Source organism: Rhipicephalus sanguineus, chromosome 10 (assembly GCF_013339695.2).
Source record: "Rhipicephalus sanguineus isolate Rsan-2018 chromosome 10, BIME_Rsan_1.4, whole genome shotgun sequence".
Lineage (NCBI taxonomy): Eukaryota > Metazoa > Arthropoda > Arachnida > Ixodida > Ixodidae > Rhipicephalus > Rhipicephalus sanguineus.
In genome coordinates this window covers 95515385-95535852 of record NC_051185.1, presented here as the reverse complement: position 1 = coordinate 95535852, position 20468 = coordinate 95515385, and the positions used below count along the sequence as shown (strand labels likewise).

The 20468-nt window shown below is 43.7% G+C and overlaps 1 long non-coding RNA gene across 1 annotated transcript; it reads right to left on the bottom strand.

Moving 5' to 3' along the window:
- Nucleotides 1–234: 234 nt before the first annotated feature.
- On the bottom strand, nt 235–10678 carry LOC119372222 (uncharacterized). Its single transcript, XR_005179471.2, has 3 exons — nt 10424–10678; nt 6495–6553; nt 235–398 (listed from the first exon to the last, which is right to left on the bottom strand). It is a non-coding gene; the product is annotated as an uncharacterized LOC119372222 (long non-coding RNA).
- Between the last annotated feature and the right edge of the window lie 9790 nt (nt 10679–20468).

Here is a 20468-nt window from a genome sequence, read left to right as displayed (position 1 = left end):
GTGGACAGTGGGTGATGGGCAGATAATGGGTAGATAACGATGGGTGTTGGACGCCTGAGTCAAAGTCGAGCTATGCAATTATTTACAAAAATAAGACATCGTGCTTCTTAACATGATTATAGACAACCTTTTACCATTGAGGTTAACGAGTTTACTTGCTGTGTCTACACGTGGCCAAGCATGCAGCCACATGTTGATGCAGCACGGAATCAATGAATGCATCTGGCACCAAATACTCATGTTTATTTGTTCTCCGTGCTGCCATGCCTTACACGTACGCCCTGCTGGCTTGCTTCATAAAGTAACTTCTTAGGAACTTGCGGATGGGAGAAAGGCAGTTTTCTTGAGGTAGTGCGTCAGCCAGATGGGGTCTGCTTTGAAGTACTTTTCCAGGCATGCTACAACAGAATTGAATAAAAACAAATAAACTGCTTTTGCTAAATTTGGAGCAATAACATCAATGAAACCAGTTGCAATCACTTTGACCAAAAGCTTAAACCATATGAAGTCAAATAAAAGGCAGCACGTATGAGTCCATATTGCTTTTTCTTATGCCAGCCATCTTGAACAAAAATATGCAAGCAACCAATTCAACTCTTTCCCTACCAAGTTTTTTGTTAAAAAGCTATAAAAATGCCATTTTTTTATTCGCCCATTTGATTTCACGCGTCCCGAAGCAACTAAAAAGCTATTTAAAGGCACTTTATTCGCAAGATAAAAGAAAAATATTCTTTTGAAAGTATGCGGAAGATTGTCTTCACTGCCCTGCAACACAGAAGGTGCCCTAATTTTTATTCACTCTTTGGTGCAGAAAATGTCTTTGAAATTAAAAAAATAATAATGTGCGCGGACAAGGAGCCCGTAAAGAAAGCCTTGGATGCGTCGTGACGTTGGGGGTTTCTTTACGACTATTGCCGTGCACTGTCGATACGTTGAGATTCGGTGGTCATCCGAATCTGAGGATTTAGAAAAACATATTCTGTTTAGTCGCTGCCTCACTTGCAGGGGCACTGATATCCTTCGTTCCACAAAACTTAAGCGAACAAGCTGAACAAACCTGTTGCTGGCACTCGCGCACGTACACCCTTTTCTAATTCAAGTTGCCAGAATCCCGCCCGTCCTCAATAAAATGCATGCTTTGAGCGTGTTTTTTTTTACTGCACTATCTGTGTAAGTCAAAGACAACGCAGCAAACTGAATCAGAGTATCTTAATTGCAGCGCACCCAAACGCTTCTTTCAGCGTGGACGAGCCCAGTTCTTCGGTAGGAGCAGTACAAACCGTGTACGAAGTCAGATCGTCTGTGGTAGGAAACGGGTTAAAAAGATTTTAAAGAGAAAAACAATTTCTGTCATTTAGTACAAACAACTTCAGAGTACCAAAGACACACTTTACGCGAGAAGATGCTTGGTAGGTGATTCATGAAAGATGATAGGCATGCAAACATGAACACAAAACAGAAGTCAGGACAACACAAATGCTGACTAACCGACTAGCCGAATAAGGTTAGTCGGCGTTTGTGTTCCAACTTCTCTTTTGTGTCCGTGTTGCATGCCTACCATTTTTTATGATGAATCCCTACCAATTAGCTCTGCTTTCTGGCATTGGTAAGCAAGATAATGCGCAAAAAGAAGATACACGAGGCGATGCTGCATAGACGTTCCCACACCAGCTCTCCGTGACGTCAGATTTTGCCAGCACCTGCTACGGGCAATATTGTTTACATTGTGTTCCTACAGACCCAAATCTTAACATAAGTACAGTGGCTAGAATAGGGAAGTGTGAAGACCGCGCCGCCTGCGCTGACGCTCTGCACCGATGCCTCGACCGGCGCTGTCTAGGTGGCGCTGGTTGTAGCTTACACGTCGCTCGCTCGGCTCGCTGCAGCGAAGCTGCCATGTCAAGGCTGATTTGTGGGCAAGGTGGTACTGGTTCATCATTGAAATTTTGCTGGTGTTGTTTTGGTCTCTTCTTCGTTCTTGTCTAGTGTATTAAATTATCAACCAGAACGTATACTTCGTCGACCATTCTTAAACATCACCAAGCTTATACAACATTAGAACCCATACATATGCCATACTTTTGTGTGACAATGCAATCCTGCCACCCTTTCATTTAATATCAGTGATATGTATACAGACAACATTCCTTACAAAAAGCCTCGGCAGTTTGGAAACGAACTAGTCATTATTACCTTGTATACAGTCCCTTACATATGTAAACACTTTGTCGTGCAGTTACAAGTGAAGAAGTTCTACATGTCAACATTCAAATATGACACAATTGAGCAACCTTCACATTTGAGCAACCGCTTCAGCGTAACGAGCCCTTACTCTGAAAGGGTCCGCAACAATAAATGAAAAGAGCTGCTTTTGCAAGAACACAGAGACCAATATTTCCATGTCCAAATTAAAAAAAAATTAAGATGTGAGAACTAAGACTCTTGGGGCTCTTGATTGTGAACAGCATGTGAAGTTGGAGACATTTGTCACATTTTACTGAGGTTGAAAGCCCATAGTTTCAGACCATCCAGTAATTAGATCACCTTTTTGTTCAAGTCACCAGGTATCACACGCATTTTTTCGAAAATGCTTTCCTCTGCCAACAATGCCTTTTCAAAACAAACCACCTTGCTTCAACAGACACAAATCTTCCTTGTCTACTGCATGTCAAAACTTCCTGGCCACAAAGTAATTTACCAGCATCTTCGAGTAGAATGCTTAACAAATTTGTTTGTGCCTGAACGTCACAATGAAATTTCCTCGTCAATGCATGTGTTTCACATTTTGGAACTTTTAAGATTAAATGTGTCATGAGCAAAAGCCAAGTCATCTTAGAATCGATTCAGAAATTTCACCTAATAAAGTGGAGTTTAGAATCAAACAAAAGCTTTGCGCTGAACAAATTCTAATGCTTACTGAGCTTATGATCATGCCCATCACTTTGTCGAAGCCTCAGAAAGTACAAAGGCACGAAATATTATAGAAATTGGTCTTGTTTATGATTAGAAAACAGGAACACACTCATTCCTCAGTCTACTTGAATACTTAGGTGAAATGCTTTGGCAGCCATGGTATTACTTTTTACTAGCCAACAGGAAAGTTGTTGTTCTACCACACGGAAAGTGAAAAAAAAACGCCTTGTTTGTAGTAAAAAAGAACCTTGAGTAGGTGGTTCTGAAATTTGAAGCTCAATAAGCTTCCTGTCTATGTGAGATGTAAAAAAGGCCTCTTATGACCATTTTTCACCATGGGAACCCACAAGATAGTGAGCCGTTCTTTCTTGTCGTTTTAAAGCAAAGAACATGGTAACACTCAGCATATAAATTTCTGCAGATGTGGGTCCTCTTGTTGAGAGACGTACTCTTTCGGGGCAAGAGAAAAAACACCGGTGAAGTCATTAAGCCCTTCACATATGAAAGTGATGTTTTGGGTGTAGGCAAGGAGGATATGTTTGAGTCGTTGCTGCACGACCAATAGGTGCTTTGTGTGAGGTTATGCACAGAACGACATGGATTACTTTGTTTTTCAGAACACCTTTCAGATCTTTGCAAGTGCACTTGTTGAATTTTTGCCTGTTTACTGTGGATCTACAGTGACGTGATGGCTGGATGATGTCTTCACACAAATGTCACACAAATGTGTGAGTTCCGAGGTCATGTCAACCTTGCAATTCATTTCAATAGATTGACTGTGAACTATAAACGAACTCCGAGATCTGGATTATTTTGCAGTTAGAAGGGATACAGGTAGATTTCTCCTGTGCTCTTTTTGACGAGGGCTGATGTGCTGGCTAGAACTTATGAATATAAGTGCCTTGCAATGATGACACAGAAATCTCGGGCTTTCGCATGCAGTTCAAAGGCTACCACACGTGCTCGGCATCATTTCTGTAGTTCGTACGGCAATACTGGACTCATGTTCAACCTATTCAAAGCTGGTGAAGAATATTTAGAATGAAAGAAAGCTGAACAAATTGGTAATGATTCATCTTAAAACGAAGGTAGGCATGCAAACGCAGACACAAGAAAGAAGTGGGGTCAACACAAACACCAACCAACAAATGAAGAGGCATACAGTGGTGGAAAAGAAAGTCGACACAAATACCTTTACACACATGTGCAGGGATAAGGAGACACTTATCAATCCGGCACACTTGGAGATTTACGTGACAGATAACACTTCAGGAATCTGATTTCTTCGTCATGCAAGTCAGCTGACAGCTAGCTCACACATGCGGTTCCACAGGCTTTTAATATTACAGGTTTTTACATTTCCACTCTTGAATGAAACTACGCAATCATCGAATTTTGGCGTGCATTTACACTCTCGACAATGCAAGGTTATATTAGATGGTAAACCTCCAGTTTATGACTCCTGATGTTTCGTTAATCTCTGGTAAACATAGCGGCCCATTTGCTCTTTGGAGAAGCAGCAACAGCGAAGAGAAACATTATACCACACCTGTACGGCAATCGGTAAATTTGTTGGTGTGTTCTACGAAACAAATGTTAGTGCACTTTTTGTCTATTATCTGTTTATTCTTTCTCTGCAAGGTGGCGCAAATCTTACATAGCTTATTGGCAGCCGTAAAGACAGCATTAACACTGTATGCAGTTCCCACTTTCTTTAGCCTGTGAGATAAGCAATGAGTGTAAAGAATACCTACGGCACGCTTGTTACTGTTAATTTTTGCATCCATGTTTGCACGTGACACAATTGGCTTCTTTAAACGTTCAGTGATAGTGGCTACTGCAAAACGAGGATAACCTGCACCTAATGGACGCGTAACCTGCGCGTTAAAGCTGGCCTTCATTTTGTGTACAGACTTGTGAGAGATGAGTTAAAGCATGACATGAAAATAGCATTTCTTCTAAGCTTAGAATGCTTGGAGTTGAAGTTTGATAACAGTATTGAAGATCCAGAAGAATACTGCTAGCAAACTTATTTTTCCTGAAGTGTTAAGCAAATGCCTAAAGTTTGTATACTATCATTCTGAAGCAATACTTCAGTAAACTTCGGCCATGCTCCATTTAACTCAAATTGTTCAATCACTGAGGTAACCATGGATTCAAATTGGTAACCACAACAAAATATCAAGTAAGCGTAACATGGACACAATGAACTTGCATTGGTTTAAAGATGCCCCAATTCTCAGTGATTTGTACCTTAGCACAGTTGACAAACGCTTAGAGGAGGCCTTAGCAAAGATATTATTGAGGTTTTTCAAAAATTACGTGGACATGATTGATTTTTGTAGCGGTGATAAACTTGAAACCATGGTTACTTCAGTGAATAGACAATTGGATGTAATTGAACGAGGGCTGAACCTTACTAAATAACTGGCTCAGAATGACCGAATAGTACAATTTCAGGACATTACCTTAGTGTTTCTGGGGAACCACGTGTGATGGCAGTATGCTCCTAGATCTTCAAAACTACTGTTCAACTTCTCATCCAAGCACTCTAAGTTTCTAAGGAATAGTACTGGCATTGCTGTGTCATGCCATAAGTATTTTCTCACCAAGTCGTGTGTGCACACAATGAGCACCAGCTTTAATGAACTGGCTAGACATCTATTAGATGTAGGTCATTCTTGCGTTGTAGTAGCCTCGGTAGCTCAATGTTTAAAGAAGCACATTTTGTTACGTCTGAACGTGGTTGCAGAAAGCAATAGTAACAGTGTGTCTTAGGTGTCCTTACATTCAGTGCTTATCTCATAGGCTAAAGAAAGTGGGAAGTAGATAAGGCATTAATGTTGCCCTTATGGCTGCCAATGGGCCAGGTAAGATTTGCGCCACTGTACTGAGAAAGAATGAGCAGAGAATACACAAAAGGCAGACTCACATATTTTTTGCAACACACACCCACTAGTTTACTGATTGCCGTGTAGCTCTGGTTTATAAGGTTCTTTATAGCTGTGGCTGTTTCTACATAGCACAGATGGGCTGCTGTGTTATTCAAAGATTAACGGAACGTAAGAGGTCGTAAACCAGTGGCTAGCACACTAATTTATCTTTGCACTGTCGAGGGTGTATATGCACACCAAAATTTGATGAATGCAAGCTACTATTCGCTAGTATCGATACGCCTGGCATATTAATAGCAGTGGAAGTGCATGCTTGAGGCAGCCGTCGAATAACTTGTATAAAGAATGAATGCAATGCCTACACATTTCTCTCACGTAAAGCCCCACATCTGCCAGATTAATAAGTGTCGCCCCATGCCCGTATGCAGGTAAGTGTTTGTGTCTACCTTCTTTTCAGTCGCTCTGCAATTCTTCAGTTGTTAGTCAGCAATTCTGCTGTCCCGATTTCTCTCTTGTGCCCGTGTTTGCATGCCTACCTTCATTTAAGATGGTGAAGAGTGGCACGACTGTTTGCTGCTCAACCGCAGTCTTGAAGAAAATGTCCCCACATTGCTAATTCATGAAAATATGACAGCTTTGCAAGTGAACCACGAACACAGCTGCAGGAAGGTGAAACATAACACTTACCTGACTCTCGCTGCATGACTTGAGTAAGCATGGCGCCTCAGGACAGCTCCTTTGCAGATCTAGAGCAAAAAACGCAATACAGAATATTAAACAAAACAATACAAATACATGTTTTTACTATAAAAATGCATATAAGTTCAAAAGCACGAGCTCGTATAAGCTGCTAGCCACACATTTTAAAAAGTTTCCAAGAAATAATTCTCGAAGCATCCACAAGCTACAAACATAAGTAAATTTGACCAGATGCGTCGTCAGTGTGTGAGAATGCATTTTGGCTGTTACCTACTAGGTTATCTGTGTGCAACTTTTATAACAGTACCTGGACAAAAATCTTTATAAATGCACTTCATCTGGAACTCTGAGACGATTAGTATTTACAAACGTCGATGACATGAAAAGGTTATACGGCTTTGAATGATGATCAACAGTACATACATGACTTCCCCAATCAGCTGTGAAAATGGCTCAAGCTATCGCTCTCTCCCAGCTAAATACCCGAGACAAAGTTGATGAGCATGGTGAACAGTTTTATTAAACCCCGTTGCCAAGATAGCTGCTTAAGACATTGCAATGACATAGTCAACAGAGAAGCGCAAAATTATGTATTTCCAGGTTTGTTGAATCAAAAATAAAATGATGCGTTGGCCACGCCACCAGTTTGCTTTGCGTTGGCTTATATGTATTAGTAGATAGCAGGTTGCTATTGCATATACTTCATTTTAGGACAAAGACCTAGGAAAGCATTCACATTGGCTCTGACTGCCTTGTTTCCTAGTGGTGTGTGTCATCTTCACATCTTCTGGTCTAACGCTGTTTCATTGCCTTTTTTATGCACCGACCACTGCAGTCCCAGTCAAGCACACTACTGACAGAGTTGTGCATTGCAAGCATGCAATTGTGGTTAACAAATATGAGCAAAATAAAATGCAAGGCACAATTACCTAGACAAACATGACTTGTTTTGAACGAGAAAACTGTCTTTCATTATTACGCTTCTTCCACACAGGTTCCGCAGAAGTGAGTCGCAAAAGATGTGTTGTTTTGATGGGCAAAATGAAGTATATGTGACGCACCTATTGACGGCCTTTTCTATAGAATATACATCTTTGTTTGTTTTTTTAGATTTTGAAGAAACCGGACACTAATAAGCAGACAAGCTAATATGCATTCATCATGTCTGGCTGAGTAGCTATTCAATTAATGCAACATTTCAATAACAGAGCGAGTTTTATAAAAAGAGTGTAAAAGAAGGTTACAGCTGTTGCTCATAGTAACATGTTTGCTTGCCCTCTCCTTTTAGCAGATTTCTAAAAAATACAAGAACCAAAGAAGGAAAATTGTAGTGATGCACCGTATGGCACAAGGCAATGTGTGTGAGTAACTCATCGCTTAGCCTATAAAAAAATTACACCATATCTTAAAACAATGGTCATTCCTGCAGTGCCTGAATGTGCATTCTCATAAAGCGTGAAATTCTTGCATTGTTCTGACACTACTTAAAAACTGGTGATAGTTATTGACTCCAAATTGTTCCACAAAGAGTCCTATTCACCTTTCAGAGGGCGGCCGCAGCCCACTTTCGCATACGCTAGGCACAAATAAAATCTGAGAACATATTTTTCTTGACGAACAGCCACCAGAGCAAGGTTTTGCTGCATCAGAATAATTAAAACCGAGATTTACGCACAATGCAAGTGATAACCATCAGTCGCACTAAAGTGAGCACACACAGCAAGGGTCATTTTGGACCGTTATATCTCGTGAACAAAGCAAATGAGGACATATGGTATTAAAGCCGTATGTTCACTGACATAAGCGCTCTTCAATAAAAAATTGTCGTCAAAATTGAGACCGGATTTTTTTTTTGAAAATTAACTTTTTTGAAAAAACTCGCTTCTTTAACTATTTTTTTCTTTTATTGCATTGCCCGTAGGAAAATGATCTTCCGTATAAATGTTGCAAAGGTTCTTTTCTATATTTACACTGTTTTGAAGTTTCTGTTTGAAATAGGAAAGGCGCCAAGGTGCCTCAAGCTTAGCACTTTTTTTATTTCAACCGTGTTTGCCATTTTTTCACATTTTCTTCCTTTTGAGAACGGCATAAAAAATGCATGGATGTAATTCACAGTATTGCGTTTTAAAACGAGGAAAAAAAATGTCAACACTACATTTATAGTTTGCGTTAAATTCTGCAGTGAAACCCGAAAACATTGCAGTGAGCAAAAACAGGAGGCCCGCACCGCTACCTTCAAATATTTTTTTGCCGCGCCGGGAGCGTTTCTTGGAAATAAAATTTTCGGTTCACTGCACTTTGTGTGCGCCCACATTACACATCAAAAACCCAGGCAAAACAAAAATATCGACCGGACAGGCATGTTTGATCTCTCGTGGAATCACCCTGCTGTGCATTGCTGCTGTGTATTTGTGGAATGTGTTTTCTCACCAATGCTTGGTTCGAGGCCACCGAAAATACTATTTTATAAGAACAAATGTGCTACTGTTAATTTCTGGGATGTCAAACTCAACAAATCCGCATACCTTGGCACGTGTCACTCAATGCATTAAAAAAAGTTTAGCCTGGCTGGTATACATCCTAACAGGGTATCTCCATCCTTGATCGAATTTCGGCGCTAAAGAAGCTCATAGTATGGTAGAGATTCACCATGGTGCCACTCACTGGTACCAGGGAGACTGCAATAGGAGGAATCTCTTTGTCGTGTTCCACTTGGCATTCGTGACCAAAATCATATGGCTTTGAAGATGTGTGTACAAAGTATGGATAGGCACTGTACGCCTCAGGAAGCATTGCTTTTGTGTGCCTATCTGCAACAAATGCATTTATGCCACGGGTATCTCTGCGCTGGCATGAGGTGTCGCCAAAGTACCACGAAAATTCAACTCTAGGAGAGAATGTTCAGAGCCATGTGTAACGTTCAATGCAACAACAAAAGCAAGAATTGACTGCAAGCCTTCTTGGTTCACAATGAGAAGGAAAATCTTACAAGAGTCAATAGTGTGTGTAATTGTGCTTCTTGTATTGCCCAAAAGTGCTGTAGCATTATAAAAAAGAGAGCGCCGTGAGAACACCATCTAACTTTGAATATGTAGGAAAGCTTCAAAATGGTGCTCCAGGAACGTTCGCACATGTTGAAATGAAAACAGCAAAAATAATGAAATATTGCACAAAACATTACAAGTCATGGCGTGATTGTCATAACTGGAGGAGGGATTTCAAGCTCCCTCAAAATTTTGAAATGCTGCATGTTCATATAAACGCACACACACATACGAACACATGCACAAAAAACATGAAGTATAGCAAGACCACTACCATTAACAAATTTTCTGACTAGGCCCCTGCATAGTGTGTATTTGTGTGTGGTATTCTGTGCTATCTTCATTATGACCCTGTAGCAATAACACACAAATCTCTTTGCTGTACAAGGGTGTATACATGAAAGCCAAATTTCCTGAATGTGACCCTATTTCCTTGAATCAATGCAGGAATTGTGGGCTGTGCCATTACTAAACATGCAAATGGAAACAGGAATAATCCTTGATACACAGGGATACACAGAACAGCAACACAACACTGTAACCGGTTTCTAGACTTGATAAATTCGGCTGTTTTGGTGCCTGATATAGGCTGTTGTTGTTATAGATTAAACTAGACCTAGAAATGATACACTTTAGTATTGAGCAGCTTCAGATCTAAATGCATTTTAAATTTGATGTTGATGTGTGGCACATATGTCCTATGTATTATAGAAGATTCCTACTCCACATTAGCACTCCTACATGTTCCTATGTTCGCGCGTAGCAGATGAAACTTACTAAACCTCACCAGATGTGAGTAGTCACACATAAATCGCAAGTTTGATCTGTGACAACAATAATGTCAAAATTGTTTACAACAGAGCTGTGGCCTACCTGCATTTGTTCATCACTCGGGTTCACATCAGCATTGGCTGCATATGGTCATCACCAGCAGGGGAGGCGGCTGCAACAATTTCTTTGTTAAAGCATTACCGAGAATTTGGTCTGGTTTGTTGCCAAAGAAATCTGGTAGGACAGGCTTTGAGAGAAAGTTGTGTAATAAGGCTGTTACCAGTCAACTCAGAGGTTATGCCAAGCAGGCATGGTCTCACGCAAACCATACACTGAATAATAAATGGGACTGACAAATACAGGGATATTTTTACCTTCGTTCATCATGGAACTAACACATTATGCACTGATTAGCTTATGTGTTTGACAGAAAATAACATGAGGGAGGTCAATATATTTCACTAATAACCCACATCCTTGTCAGCCACATGCTATAATGGGCATTCGACAATTACCCTTCTAAGAAAATGTGAATAAATGGTATCTGAAATTTTCAAAGCCTCATCGTACATGTGATTATTGCTCAATACACTTTCCCATGGATTCTACTGAATGAATGTTGAGAGCATGTGCTTTGCTGCCTTCAACATAATTTATGAGAAATACACTTTGTGCTTGACGAAAATTGCCGAGTTTTTGCAGAATTTCTGTGGTCTACATGTCTTTTTACATCCAACAAAGCTCCGCATGCCAGTGTTGCACAGAATTTCTGTGGTCTACATGCCTTTTTACATCCAACAAAGCTCCGCATGCCAGTGTTTCACTGTGCCATGTCAGTGGATTAACACGGGAAGTTGGGCGAGTTGGTACGTTATCATATTCAGCTGAACGTGTAGCCTGGCATAGATGAGGGAAGAATTGGATGACACGGCGCTTCATTCCTGGTCTATGCCACGTTCCCCGTTCAACGATACAAGCCATGTGAGTGCCATATTATCTACCTTAGATGCAGGGTGGCTTGTTTGTACCCTTAGCAACATACACAATGTGCAACCACATGTATAGCATACTTTATGCAATTTAGCATACTTTAGCAAATAAAATTTATGGTGCCGTAACAGAGCCTGAGCTCTAGTTCGTGGGTACGATTACAGCGCTGTTTAAGTGGTGCTTTATGATACTTGCCAGCGTCATGGAAAACTGCAGTCCACCTATCGCTCCACCAGTAGAGCGCGAATAGTGTATGAGTGGTTTTACGTAAACGCACTAGCACATAAACACAGTGATGAGTGCTTACCACAAGCTATACAGCTGCAGAAGTTAGGAAACAAGTAATGCCAATCCAATAAAGGCAGAAGTTGAGGGTAAGATGGGAGCTTGAAGAGAAGAAAAATTCGTGAACACGGGGTGCCAGCAACACCCCGTGCTCACGAATTTTGCACGTAATACCACTGTCACAGGTAACTGCAATGCACGAACGCACATACAGTGCCGAAAGCAATAGCAAATTCAGATGGGAGTACGCCTTGCCAAATTAGGTCAACACGCATAAAAATGGGTCAAACTGACTAAACTAAATACAGTGTCATGCTGCAAAAATTGCATTTTTAGCAAATCTACCTTAGCTATTGCTTAAAAGACGACAAACAATGTCCAAGAGTGCTAACCTACACGCTTTTGACGGTCACGTTACTGAAGGACGCACGAAATGCACGCCTAAAGAAAATATCCCTACTTACACTTTATTTCTCCCACTGTACTGATTCACGGCTCATGGCTCAACACGGTGGCTGGAGATCATTCCTTTAGAGCTCGTTCAAAAGAAAAAAATAAATCAAGCTTTGATTTCATTGCTTTACCCCCGGTAAGTTGACAAGTGTAAACTGCACGCATAAAACACATGACCATGGTGTGTCTGAGAAAAATGTCTCCTTTCAGCAAATTTAAACATAGCGCAGTGCGTGCGTACGAGCTAATTACCAAAACTTTATATAACTACTGATTACGCTCTTGGACAAACGTCGTGCGCAAGCACCATGCACACAACAACGATAAGTGGTACCAACAAGTTATGCGATTTCCTTCAGCGACAACGCATATTACAATAAGAACGACTGACAACGTACGAAGCGTAACATTCAAAATCACTTACCTCTGGCAAGAAAGCACGCTGGTAGCGTACAGTGCAGGATGACCGCCGGTTTTCAAGCGATGCGCAGAGCAAGGAACGGCCAAGCTACCCGCATCCGGCTGTCCGCCGGTATAGCTCCCGAAGTGCTCGAACGTCAAGGCATTTTCTAGGCCCACAGAGCGTGCCGTCGAGTAAATATTGCGGTGCTGCTACTCACTGATGTGTGGAAACGTTTGAAGAGGGCATGATGTAAAGAGGGTCTCCAAAGCTTTGAATCACGTCCCTCGATCGCACCGAACAAAGGAGTCGCATAGAACGGAGTCGCACGGCCGGCATCTGGTGACTATTTGCACGGTGCCGCGGATCATACTCAGTGAAGAACTTGCACTTACGTCACTAACGGCAACACACAACACACAATGCGAGGTAACGCAGTAAAGGTCGACCGCATGAACAAAACTCGACACTACGACGCACACACGAAATGCAGGACGCCGCCATGTCTGGGAAGAAAAAAAAAAGCGACAGGGCGATGTTGGCGACACTAGCGCCACCACCACCTCAGTTTCAGTTTCGGTATCGACATATGAACAGAAAACTCGTGTGTGCGTTGCTACAAATAGCTCAAACACGAGTGCTAACGCTGCAAGAAGGAAATGCGCTATCATATATATTTGTCTCATCAATCTGTCATTGAAATTTACAGCAAGTTATGCAGATGTAGCGGAATAGTTAGTGAAGTTGTTCAGGGGAGGTCGGTCTTTGACTGCGATGTGAAAATGCACATCATGCATTCACGAACATTTTGTCATGTAATTACATCCGCAGCTTAATGAATGTTTACCTTCAGCCTTAACTTCATTTATTAATAGAAAAGCGAGTCTGCTCTGAACCATGTGGTTCATTGCTTCTCGCAGTAGTACGGAAAGGCGAGCTAGTTGGTATGAATTCATAGTGCAAAAGCGCACAGGCAAGAGAGACGATACAGGCGCTAACTTTCAACTGACGTTTATTTTTTCGGAAACGCTCATATATATATAATACAAACAAACAATTGGTCATGCGCAGTGACTTCGTCCGACAGCAAAAAAAGAAAAAAAAAATTCTCACTTTCCCAGTCACAGCCCTGAGACCAGCAAATCTATTTCTTTATCCGACAGGCATAAAGATGGGTGGCTTATGCACTTATCTTTGAACCGTTCAATGAAAAACGCTTCGGCTACCTCTCTAGCTGTTTGATCGCCGTTCTGAAATAATATGGTTGTGTCATCAAAACACGGGGTACATTTGCACTCTGCGCAGTGAAGGGACAGGTGGCTACTTGGCCTGCATTTCAACGAACAATGGTGTTCACGAAGGCGAACGTTTACGCAACGTCCAGATTGCCCGACATACGTGCGACCACATGACATTGGTAATCGATTACCAATGTATTTTTGTGCCGTTTCTTAATGCACGAAATCACACCGTTCGTGCAACATTCATTAGGAAATTATGACACAGCTGCCAGAAGTAAGTTATGAAGAATTGTGTGCGCTGTAAATGCATGGGTAAAACAGCATATGTCTGCCGCTTCGCGTTGTGCCTTGGGCGCTCTCGCTGTTTCACCAGTGCCGTCACGTGCCCGTCGCGCGAAGGGCACACGTTACTCCAACATAACTTTTTGATGACATCGGATCCGTGGGAAATCCTAATATTGGAATAATGTGAACGCACTGAGCAAAATTGTTGCCTTATTTCGAACTGTTTGCTTAGACTTCATAGTCGTCAATCGCGAGCTGCTAGTGGTTATACTTGAAGCTCCCACTCGTAATCACAAACGTTTCTTTCCTTACGCGTAAAGGCGGCCTTTCGTAAGGAGAACTTCAGGTAAAGTGAAAGGAAAGGTAAAGCGACCTTTCAAAGACCCACCTTAGGACATTTTAAGGGCACCTAACGAAAGACAGCCCTTATCCGTATGAGTGAATGTTACGGGAGCGAAGCACGTTTTTACGCTTGAAATCATCCATTCATGCGCGTATAACTTAATCCTACAACAAAAGGTTAAATCAAGTGGGCATTTAAGCTACTGAAAGCAAATACCGCTAGTGTTAGACGGGCATTTAGCGCGTTGCCAGCGTTGCTGACTCGCTGACTCTTGTTGGCTAAACTTTCTCTTCGGCTAAACACTAGCCGTCACAATAACGTGCTTGCTAAATTTCCCGTCGTTTCATTTGTGTACGTTCAATGCACGTGTTTGTGCTGGTGGTTGCACGGTACGTTTGCATTCGTAAGCTCTAACAAAGTGAAGGGCGTTGTGTGCGGTCCCCTCGTTGAGCCCGGGCTCCCGGATGTTTCCCTCCATTCGGCTTGCGTCCTGAAGGGAAAGGGGGACGTCTCAAGGCTGAATTCCCGTAATGTCCCCGTGTTGTTGTTGTTGTTTGTGGTTATGTGGAGGAAGAGACGTGTTGTGTGGCCGTGTTCTGGCCGTCATCGCGGCCGTCAGTGACAGCGGTAGAGAAACGGACGGTCTGTGCGAACCGAAGTGAATGCGCGTGAACGGTGTGCCTGTGTGGTGAATATTACCTCCTTCTGAATGTGTTCTAATTCAGCATCATTCTAATAAATGGGTAAGGTTTTCTCATTTCCTTACTTGTGTTTATTTACTTCGGTCGGTGTTAGCACTTTTGCCGTTAGATTTACGCACCGAGGACTACCAGCGGACTAGTTGGGATTATTCCAAAGAAATCGAAAGGCTGACCACACGGAAGGTGCGTTTACGACAGGTGAGCTCCGTTTTCGCATCTTGCTACTTTCGAGGAGCGAAGACAGCAGCATTTTGCCGATACTGAGGCTCCTGATGTTTGTTCAAATTGTGGCTCAATCGTGCCAGATCATCGCCTTTCAACGCGTGATAGCATCCTCGATGAAATACGACACGTGTGGTTGCTCGCACATTGCTTCGAAGCTTTTTTTGTTTCTTTTTATTGTTGCGGATGTCGTGCTTTGTACGCAAATACACACATATCGCCATGCTGGATAGCATAAGCCCTAGGTACTTCGAAAGCTACCTTACGGAGGCTTCCTTTTCGTAAAGTTGTCTAAAGGGGGCTGCTGAGGATAAAGTGTGTTCTTGAAGGAGCCGAGCAAGTAATAAAGATGTACTCGTGCAAGTGCACCGCCGAGCTAAAAATACGAACCAATACGCTAGCGGTCGATCGAGTTGCTTGTAACCGTCGCGTACAACAATCTTTGACAACGGACATCGTGTCTATGCGAAATTAGACCAAGCATGTAGGCGACGCAAAATGTAATTTTAGAAGTGTTGCACTTTGTCGCTTATGCTTTATTCTCCAATTAGTTAGGGCTTTCATCAGTTAATTGTCGTGTGCAGCGCTTGCCTCTCGCTCGTTGGTTCAGAAGTGAAGTCTTCTCACTTCCATTTTCAATGCAAGGAAACAGGGGCGTAGCCAGAAATTTTTTTTTTTTGGGGGGGGGGGGGTTCAACTATACTTAATATATGTTCGTGCGTGCGTTTGTATGTGTGCGTGTATGTATACACATGCAAAATTGAAAAATTTCGCGGGGGGAGGGGGGTACGTTGAACCCCCCCCCTTGGCTACGCCCCTGCAAGAAAACACCTATAGATGCGCGTTGACAGTTGATGCACAATGCCCTAGAGTACAAAGTTGTATCGCAACAATTCGGCGGTTTTCTCGGATGAGTACTTCTATGCATCATAAATGCAGCTGATCACGAAGCATCCATAATCAGCTCCTCATGTTTCTATTATCACATCTATTGCACCCAGCATCCATCCACCCGGCATATCTCCACGTATGCCACCACCCACTCACTTTGCCCACCGGGTCTCCCACCAAACACGAAGCATCCCTGCATCCACCCAGCACACCCACCAATTGTTCCACCACCCACCAACTTTGTGTCTCCACCACCCACCCATTATGCCCACCGAGTGTCCACCAAACCACCAACTTTCCCAGCACGCCCACCAAGGGTCCCACGATGTCCACCATTACTCCCACCATGTACACCATGTTGTCCATCATACCCACCAGAATTTCCACCATTTCCATCATAAATTTTATGATGGGCAATGCTGGGATTTTCAATAGGGTGGAGAATCAACTGCGTCATATGCGTCTGAATCACAGCTGTCCGACAGCTCCGAGACACTGTCAGTATCGGACGCGGCACTGTCAGTCGCAGACATTGCAGCTGATGCGCGGCGTGCTCGCCTCTCCACTGTGCGCCTGCTCGTCCCGGCTGTCACAGTTGTCATACTCCGCGCCGGCGTGACCGGCATGCCTTGCACGACTTCCGGTTCGTAACAACTACAACGTCATACGTAGACAGTACACTCGGTTGGGTTTCGGTTTCGATTTTGCGCCTTTTTGCTTATTAAAAATTATTTTCGAAATTGCTGAGCATTTCTGCTATCGGGCGCATGACAAGAGTGTCTCAGGAACATAAAAGCACCATTATCCTGACATGGTGAAAAAATCGGCGGAGTTGGCCTTTAAAACATAAAGCGCTCTCTGTACCCAACATTTCAGACAAATCATCATAAAAATGACGGGAGAGGCATTGGATGGCGTCATAAAATATGTTCGCAGAGCATAAAAGCGCTCTGCACTAATTTCGTTTAAGGAAAATGCTTCAGCATTAGGCCCAATGGTGCTTCAGCGGGGGATTTAAAAAATTACACCATCTCCCGCTAAAGGGGACCATGAGGCGATGCGAAGCCACAGCACTTGCACGATAGCGTTCGGTTGGCGTTCGTTGGGCATGCTACCGACCTCGCGTCGTGGAACGCGAAGAGGGACGCTACGCGCGTCGTACCTTCCATCTAGCCTCGCCGTTATTTCTCACAGGGCGAGCGGGGAACACGGTTGACAGGTGGGCGAGAGGGGGGCAGCGTAGGAGAGGAGAGAGAAGGGGAGGGGACGCGCATGCGCTCGAGCTCATCGCGGCGTTGCGCAGGAGAGAATTTCAGCATGTCTAGCCCGCGTTTCAGAGGGAAAGTGGAGAGGGGTATGGGAGTGGTGGAGGGAAGAGGATGAGTGGACAGGGGAAGCGGAGAGGGCTAGATGACATGGGGAATGGTGAGGGGGACTGGAGAGGAGGTGTGTGAAGAGGGTATGCGCATGCGCAGTACGGGAGTTCACGCCGCACACCACCACCACCACCGGATTGAGCTCCGCCTTAAGAAACTTCGCATCTAAAAAAGTTCGTACAACTGAATAGTCCGTTTAAGTGACATTTGATCAAGTGGTATTTTACTGTATCGGAAATACTGTAAGCCGTCCTGAAGCGGGAGGAGAAGACAATGCGCTGTGCATGGAGCCAAGCTATCCGTAGAAATCGCGTGAAGTAGGCACATGCCGGGCATATCAGAAGTTCCGGAAATCGGCAGTGTTTAGTTAACATTTCCATGTAAGATTTGTAAAGCACTGTTTCCGAAGTAGTATGCCACAGAACACTTTGAGCGATGCACATTCCTGCTATTCAAGCTTGTGTGTATTACGTAAGTACGTTTTACCATGTATGTCGTAACTTGCGATTCGTATCGTATAAACATGGCCTCGTAGAACCGTCGCTAGAGGACAAATCAATCTCAGCGACGAGCTCAGTCTGCCGTAGCCCGGATCAATGCCTCCTCTCAATATAGTAAAAGACTTTGGTAATACCTCGGTGATACGATCACGGCCCCTATGAATTTCGGGGTGATAGGAATTTTTCTGTGGTCCCGGCCAAGGCCAGTAATGTAATTGAGTACGGATGTTGCGAAACAGTTTTCACCCCGCGAAATTTGATACGAAAGTACCCTACCACGCAAGTACGAACAGGTGCGACCCGTTCTGTCGCGGAAGACGCGACAACCACGCGCGGGCACGGGGACCCAGCATGGGCATGCGCACCGCGCCGCCACATTATTAAGCTAGGCCATCAGCGGCGCGTCGAAGCCTCCGAGATTGTGCACACAAATCTTGGAGGTCTTAATGCGCCTTCGCGTTTAGATTACAGATGGCGCCGCTGGCATCGCGCTTTTTTTCACTCCATTGCGTGCACGCATGTGGCTGTGCTTGAGACAGCATCGTTGTGCAGAGTATACACGCGCCTGCTACGTCGATGCAAGCCATGTCCTCGCAATAAGACGTTCTATGAAATTTGGACGAGGACCTGATGGAGGAAGCAGACCGTCTTGGCGAAGGAGCTAGGCCTCGCAGCGTGAACATGCACGATTGCTGTAGACGCGCACGCCTGCCAACTCAGATTTGCACGGGAGACAGTGACAGTGAAAAGAACTTGATTTAATAGTCCAGCAGATAATGATGAAGGGAGGCCTAGGGCTCCCGATCAATTCCCCCGAAATTTTTAGCAAACCTCGCAATTGTGCGGGCACAGCCGTAAATCTTCAATCTAAAATTTTCTGGCCTTCATCTATCGCTGGCAAAGTGCTCTTTAAGTTACGTTCACCGCAGTACTCAGGTGTCATGCGGCGTGCCCTTTTCGTCTACCGTGCGCGACACGAGTCTTTTGACCTTTTGACGCGTAGGACAATGCGTGGCAGTGGTTGGGCCTTAAGAAAGTACGGCCGCTCCGGGGAGCGAAGTGGTTTTCGTGCTGTCTGTAATGTCAACGCGCAGTAAACGGTTAGAGTACAGCAGCACGGAACGTAAATGGAGCCGACTTTTGATACAAGTTTGCAGTGGCTGCCCGAGCGACGTATCCCCCACTGGAATGCCTTCATGCTCCATCATCCGAAGAAAGACCGACGGGGTGTTTTCTCTCTGCTTGAGGATCCATCGAAGGCCGTCTTCGCACGCGTGGCGATGCTATCTCGTACGCTCTTCGTGCGGCGGAGATGTCCGGCTGGTTTCAACTCTGCTTCAGCCGCGTTCGTCGGCAGCGCTCGCGCGCTTTTACAAGCATGTGAAACATACGACTATCCATGTAAAACTTACTCGCATGTGAAACATACCTCCGGCAAGGGCGCGGTTTTACGTGAGAGAAAACTGTTGAGGTTATATGTTCAGGTTATCGTGTTCGCTGCTGAACGTAGACCCCCAAGCGTACTATTTTCGTTGATGCTGCTGCTGTTGTTGGCAAGACTTGTGCTGCTCTGCTCTATTATCGAATGCGCCAAAATGGAGCTTGCTTGTTGGCACGAGCTTTCACCTTCACACGCGATGAGTCCCCAGTTTTTTTTTGAGGCTGTAGTAATCAAATGCCAGCGAACACCTATTGTGACATTTGGCGAGATTTTGACTTATAGGTTCCTAATTCAATAACTTCGAATGCATTTATCCTCCCGAGTGTCACCATTGAGTTTAAATTTTACTTGTGGCAATACGCGAGCAATAAAATTTCCAAAGTATGCTGTCGCATATCCGGATGTGTTTTCAACAGTAAGGCTAACGTGCCTCCAAGATGTACTGCGAACTCTCAGAATTAGTTGTTAAATGCGTAAAATTTAAACATGGCAATAAATTCAAAAGCTTTTGGCACTGTTATCAGAACAAATGGTAGCATTGGAAATTACCAGTCCAATTATAGCTGATGAAATTATGATCCAAGCAGGAATTCTTGGTGAAGGGCAGATTATGAAAATAACACCGTTATGCAGGCCATCCTGAAAAGGAACCACGGCGTCAACGGGAACGTAGCAAGTTGCTGGCAGAGTTATGGCGATTTCACAATGCAAGATGAATGACGAATTGTATAGCGCAAACGGGGTACTTGGACAAACAGAGAAAACGAGGACAATTCGTCATGACATACCAACTAGCCCAAGCCAATACCCATGCAAGATGAATGTTGGAAAAGCAGTTTGCGAGCGTTATCGCCTTGGACAGTGTTCAAAGTTTCTTTACGTGATCGTAATTTTTCAACGCACTTTATTGACAAATTTTTAAGTGCGTAGCGTTTTAGGGGCCCGGCTTGTCGTCCAACCACTGTATCATGATGCATGGTCACGCAGTGGTCAATACAGGCCTTCTAGACAAGGCTAGC